The 6,458-nt window shown below is 41.0% G+C and overlaps 1 long non-coding RNA gene across 1 annotated transcript; it reads left to right on the top strand.

The window, feature by feature from the left end:
- Positions 1 to 298: 298 nt before the first annotated feature.
- On the top strand, positions 299 to 2,725 carry LOC121999952. Its single transcript, XR_006116857.1, has 2 exons — positions 299 to 576; positions 2,497 to 2,725. It is a non-coding gene; the product is annotated as an uncharacterized LOC121999952 (long non-coding RNA).
- The last annotated feature ends 3,733 nt before the right edge of the window (positions 2,726 to 6,458 follow it).

Here is a 6,458-nt window from a genome sequence, read left to right as displayed (position 1 = left end):
CAACCCAAATTTCCTCATTTTGAGCCCCAAAAATAATTCAAAAATATTTTAAAATGCTATAGAAAAATTCTAGATATTTTTAGAAATTTTTAGAGTATTTTTATGCAATTTTTGGAGGTCGTTTGGTATTTTTACTAAACGAAAGAAGTTTCGACAAAAAATGTCCAAGCCGAGGCTCAAACCAGCAACCTTTGACCCGGTCAAAATACAGCTAGCCAACTGTTCCGCAAGCGATTTGTGAATGAATATGGAACGAGATATATATATATATATATATATATATATATATGTTATAATTGAAACCCTAGTTATAAGAAAAGAGAACTTAGGTTTTTTTTTTTTTATCCCGAAACCCTTCTCCTCACCTCACGCGAGCGTCGGCGATTCTCCTCTCAGGCGAAGACGCGGCTAGAAGCTAGGGTTTCTCCGGCGGCCGGCGAGGGTTTCTCTGAGGGGCTCTTCACGGGGTTGTGATCCTTTCGTCGAGGAGGACCCGTGAGCACGAAGAGGAGGCCAAGATCTCAGCCAACCGAAACCTTAGAGCTCTTCTCCTTCGGTTTGAATCCAAGAATCATTGTAAGTGCTTACTCACCTGCGGTAGGAGTGGTTCTGATTTCTTGTTAGCTTCTTGTTTCTTTTGGAGCTTGTTGAGAACCCTAGAGTGGTTTCGGGGCTTGGTTGCTCCTATTGTTTTCGGATTTAGCCTTGATCGATGATGCTTTAGCTTTCTATTGTTTCTGAAATTTCTGGACGGATATTTGTTGGCAGTTTAAACTTTGGATGGTGAAATTTTACTTCTTCTTGTTGCTTCCGAAAGTCTGAGTAAAGTTTTGTAGAATAGGCTTCGATTGATGATGCTATTACTTTCTTTATTGTGTCCAGATCTCTGGCCATGCTGTTGATGTTTAAGCTCAGATCAGAGATATTTTTCTCCCTTTTCCTACTGTTGTCCAGCAAAGTTTGGTTGACTTGGTGAATGGGGGATTCGATTCAAGGATGTTTTGTGTTTTCTTGTGCTAGAATTTCAGAGAACAGATTCGAAGTCTAGTCATAGTGGCTTTGAGGTTGTGTGATCGATTTTTGGTCGCTAATGAATTGAGACTCTGTCGTGTTGCCAAAAAAAAAGGAATTTAGATCAAATTTATATAGTTTCCTGTCCAGATTTTTGTATTGGATGTTGATGCTCATAATTAGGATTTTAGTTAGCTGTTGTGACCATGGATCTATGGTTTCACTGATTTCTGGGCTTGCATAACTTGAACACTTGAATCCTTCTATATATGTTTCACCTTGAGTTTTAATTGTCTCTGCACAAGTTAGCATCAAGGTTACCTGGTTCCTGCATTTGTCATTTGGCTTAATAGTATAGTTTCTTTTTGGTTCGATACATTTCTGCCCATACTTGGTCATCAGTATAAAAAGCTTTTAGCCAAGATCATGGTTCAATTGTAGGAACTTCAATCATACTCAGCTTAGTGTATCTACGCAGGAATCTGGTATCAAGATTATCAGGTTCATGTATCAATTTAGTTTAAAGTTGATTCCCCATATCCTTAGCTATAGAAAACAGATGGTACCATGTGTAGGGTGCAAATTAATTGTCAAGTTTCCATGGCTCATTTAGACTCTTGTATTATCAATTATTTAACATGCTAATGACCCTTTTTGTTTTAGTTCCTTAACATGCAACTTAAGATCTCTTGGTTGTGTAGTTTAGCATTTCAAAGTTAGAGCTGGCTTAAACATTTCAGTTTCTTTTTAAAGAAATATTCTTTTAGAAGTATTAACAAGTATAAGAAAGATAAAGAAAAGAAAGAAGAAGGTCAAGACCTTAAGTAGATCCCAAAGTCAAGACTTTAAGGATTTTGGCACACAAGGTGCTTGATAAGATGCCAAGGCATTTAAAGAAGAAATAATTAAGATAATAAGATATTTTACTTTTTGAAGAGGCTAGTACCCTACTTCCAAGATTGTCGTTAAACAAATCCAAGTGTCCAATTCCAATGTCTTGGCCCTGGTAGACCAAGGTCTGCTCTTTTAGGATTGGTGGCTCGCTACCCCAACCTATTAGGGAGCGCGCATAAGATGGTACTAAGCCTGGGCCCAAGAGAAGTTGATTACTATTTTGAAGTATTATAAGTATAAGCTTTTGAACAAGTAAAATAAGTTTCGCATAAGTATAAAAGTATAAAATAATAAGTTTAAAACAAATGAATTAAGTTTCACTTTGTTTAAAATCAGCAAGTTTAGTTTTCTTTTATGCTAGCATGTTATTTAGATTAGCTTACTGTTCTTTGCTATTAGAAGAGCATGAGTAGCTTTGCATGTTTAGCATTTCAGTATGTTTGTTTCTTTTACCAGTAGAGGAGCATGAGTAGTTTTTCTTTTGAGCATTCAGTTTTAGTTTTCAGTATATTCACATGCATATCGAGATTTTGTGAGTTAGATAGCGCTTACTAAGCATTCGCTTATAGTTTGCATTTCCTCTTACTGCAGATAAAGGAAAGGAAAAGATTTCGCAAAGGAAGGCGACGAGGTGGCGCGGATGGTGTGTGATGCAAGGACTATGGAAGACATTTGGGACGTTATTAAGTTTTCCGTATTTTAGTAATTAATAAACATTTGGAGTTGTATTTTAAGTTCATGTCAGTTGAGATTATTTTTGTTTAGATTGCATGGAGATGAGTTATGTTTAATAAGTAGATATTTTGATGTTTGTCACTTATTTAACTGCGTGAGTGTTTGATATATATTCTAGTCGCCTGTGACTGATGTATACTATGTATGTATCTCTGTTTATGGTCACCGGTACAGGGGAGATGTTGCCGAAATTTTTCGGTAGAGACTCCTCGTGGTTTCGATCATACCGGTTAAGTAGAGTTAGTAGTTAAGTAACGGTCATCCTTAGAGAGTAGTATAGTATAGTAAGAAGGGTGGTCGTTACACAGCCAGTCCCTCCCACTCCCCCAACTATCAATGTGGAGACCCCAGTGGTGACTGAAGTTCCACCAGCTGCCTTGGAAGTCGTCACAACACCTAAAAGACAAGAAGTATATCTTATACAGTGGTTGATGCTGAAGCCAGAAAGTTTCTCAGGCACGACTAAGCCCTAGGATGCTCAGGCTTGGTTCAAGACACTAGAGAGCACAATGGAGCTTCTTGACTGGTCAGAAGTCGAGAAGGTCAAGTGTGCCTCTTTCTGCCTATCTGGAGATGCTCGTATGTGGTGGGAGAGAGTTAAGAGCAAGAGAGCAGTCAATCAGATGAGCTAGGCTGACTTCGAGACAGAGTTTCACGAAGAATTCTTCCGCCAACGGATCACCAATAAACATTATGAGGAGTTTATAGAATTCAGACAGGGTGACCTGCCAGTAGAAGAAGCAGTCAAGGGATTCAACAGGCTAGCTCGTCTCTGCCCAGAGCTAGTAAGTACAGAGAAAGAACGAGTCAGATTGATGCTCCGAATGCTGAGGCCAGAAATAGCACTTAACGTAAGTAGTGGAACTCACTGACCACAGACTGGTGAAGAGCTGGTCAGCAGGCCATTAGTCGCTGAGCACTATCTGATTAGCATCAAGGCACAATAAACGCAACCCAAACCAGTCAAGATAGAGGACATGACAGCAGGGAGTCAGAAACCCCAGGCAAGCAAGCAGAACTGGAAGGGCAAAGATAACAAAAGGAAACGATGGAATACGGGAGGTTCAACAAACAAGCAGGCCAAGTTCCCTCCCTGTCCTAAATATGGGAGACTACATCCAGGAACCTGTCTTTTGGGTCTGACTGGATGTTATTCGTGTGGTCAAGAAGGACATCTAGCTAAGGCATGTCCTAACAAGCTCAAAGCACCTCAGCAACAGACAGCGCAATACGGGAACAAGCCGCAGTTACACTACATGCCTGCAACTCTGAACGGACCTCAGCTCAGTCAAGGAAGATTGGAAGCCCCACCAGTTTCAGCCGGTGCCAGAGTATTCTCCCTCACTAAAGAGGAGGCCGCTAGTGCCTCTATGGTCGTAACAGGTCAAGTAGTTATTTTTCAACATTTAGCTACTGCACTATTTGATATTGGGGCGACCCATTCTTTTATATCAGTACTCTTTTCCAAAGAATTTCAGATGCCTACAGAGAGCATGAACTCTAAGTTTTTAACGACCCTACCTTCTGGGGAAGTCATGGACTCCAACCAGTGGCTTCGGGTTGTACCAGTCAGAATTTCAGACTGAGAGCTACATGTTGATTTAGTAGTCCTTGCGATGCAAGATTTCGATGTTATTCTGGGTATGGATTTCCTCAGCAAGTACAGTGCTTCGGTGGACTACTGTAGAAGGAAAGTGATTTTCAGCCCAGAAGGTGAACCATCCTTTGAATTTACGGGAGTGCCGAAGAGGAAGACCCAGAAATTCCTCTCTTCCCTAACAGCTCAGCAAATGTTAGCTAAAGGGTGTGCTAGTTTTCTTGCACACATTGTGAATACAGAAGAACAAAAAGGACCCAAGCAGGAAGATGTTCGGGTAGTCTGTGAGTATCCAGAGGTATTTCCAGAAGAGCTACCTGGACTACCTCCCAACCGAGAAGTGGAGTTTGAAATTAAGTTGGTTCCTGGCACCAGTCTAATTTCAAAAGCTCCGTATCGAATGTCTCTAGCAGAGCTGAAAGAACTACAAGAACAACTCCAGGAGCTGCTTAACAAAGGTTTCATCCGCCCTAGTCATTAACCCTGGGGAGCTCCAGTGTTGTTCGTTAAGAAGAAAGATGAATCTATGCGAATGTGCATAGATTATAGAGTGCTGAACAAAGTGACAATTAAGAACAAGTACCCTCTTCCCAGAATAGATGATCTATTTGATCAGTTAAAGGGGGCAACAGTGTTCTCTAAGATAGATCTGCGCTCTGGGTACTATCAGTTGAAAGTGAAAGAAAGTGATATACCCAGAACAGCTTTCAGGACCAGATATGGACACTACGAGTTTGTAGTCATGCCTTTTGGAGTGACTAATGCACCTGCAGTCTTCATGGACTTAATGAACAGAGTGTTCAGAGAATACCTTGACAGGTTTATCATCGTGTTCATCGACGACATTCTGATCTATTCAAGAACCCCAGAGGAGTATGACACGCACTTGAGGATAGTACTGTAGACCCTACAGCAAAAGCAGCTTTATACTAAATTCTCAAAGTGTGAGTTCTGGTTAGAGCAGGTGTCGTTTCTAGGTCACATCATTTCTAAAGAAGGTATCCAGGTGGATCCTGCCAAAATAGAGGAGGTCAACAACTGGTGTAGACCTAAGAACGCCAGAGAGATCAGAAGCTTCCTTGGTTTAGCTGGATATTACAGAAAATTTGTGGAAGACTTTTCCAGGATAGCCTCTCCACTAACAACCCTAACTAGGAAGAACAAGAAGTTTGAATGGTCAGACAAATGTGAGCAAAGTTTCCAAGCACTGAAGAAAAGACTGATCAGTGCTCCCATCCTGACTGTTCCAGAGAGTGACAAGAGTTTCGACATATACAGTGATGCTTCCAAGATGGGTCTCGGAGCTGTTCTCATGCAAGAAGGGAAAGTTATAGCTTATGCTTCCAAACAACTCAAAGACTATGAGAAGAACTACCCCACTCATGATCTTGAGTTGGTAGCTGTGGTCTTTGCACTAAAATTCTGGCGACATTATCTGTATGGAGTTCAGTGCAGAATCTTCACCGACCATCAGAGCTTGAAGTATTTCTTTACCCAGAAAGATTTAAACATGAGACAGCGCAGGTGGCTAGAGTTGGTTAAAGATTATGACAGTGAAATCCTCTCCCACCCAGGTAAAGCTAACAAAGTGGCGGATGCACTAAGTCGAAAGTCCAGTGCAGCTCGGATGCACTTGTCATCATTAACATTGCCACTGCAGAAGGAACTATTAGATTTTGGAGTCGAAATTGTTTATGGGCAACTCTCTGCATTGACCTTAGAGTCAACCTTGCTTGAGGATATACAGAGAAAGCGAAGTGAAGATCTAGATATCCAAAAAATCAAGCGAGGGATACAAGAAGAAGAAAATTCAGAGTTTCGGGTATCAAACAGTGGAATCCTTTATCAGGGGAGCCGCCTTTATGTCCCCAATGATGAGAAATTGAGAAAGAAGATTCTAGAAGAAGCTCATAGTACACCGTACTCCATGCATCCTGGTTCCACCAAGATGTATCAAGATTTAAAGCAGAGATTCTGGTGGTCTGGACTCAAGAGAGATGTAGCAAAATATGTCAGTACTTGCCTGACATGCCAGAGGGTCAAAGCAGAGCACCAAAGACCAGGAGGAGTCCTACAACCCCTTCCAATACCAAAGTGGAAATGGGAAGAAATATCCATGGACTTTATAACAGGTCTTCCAAGAACTAATAATGGATATAATGCGATATGGGTGATAGTGGACAGATTGACCAAGTCTGCCCATTTTCTAGCCATCAAGGTG

Source organism: Zingiber officinale, chromosome 7A, assembly GCF_018446385.1.
Source record: "Zingiber officinale cultivar Zhangliang chromosome 7A, Zo_v1.1, whole genome shotgun sequence".
NCBI classification, from domain to species: domain Eukaryota; kingdom Viridiplantae; phylum Streptophyta; class Magnoliopsida; order Zingiberales; family Zingiberaceae; genus Zingiber; species Zingiber officinale.
The sequence above is the reverse complement of the archived record's forward strand: the minus strand, read 5'-3'. Positions and strand labels throughout refer to the sequence as shown.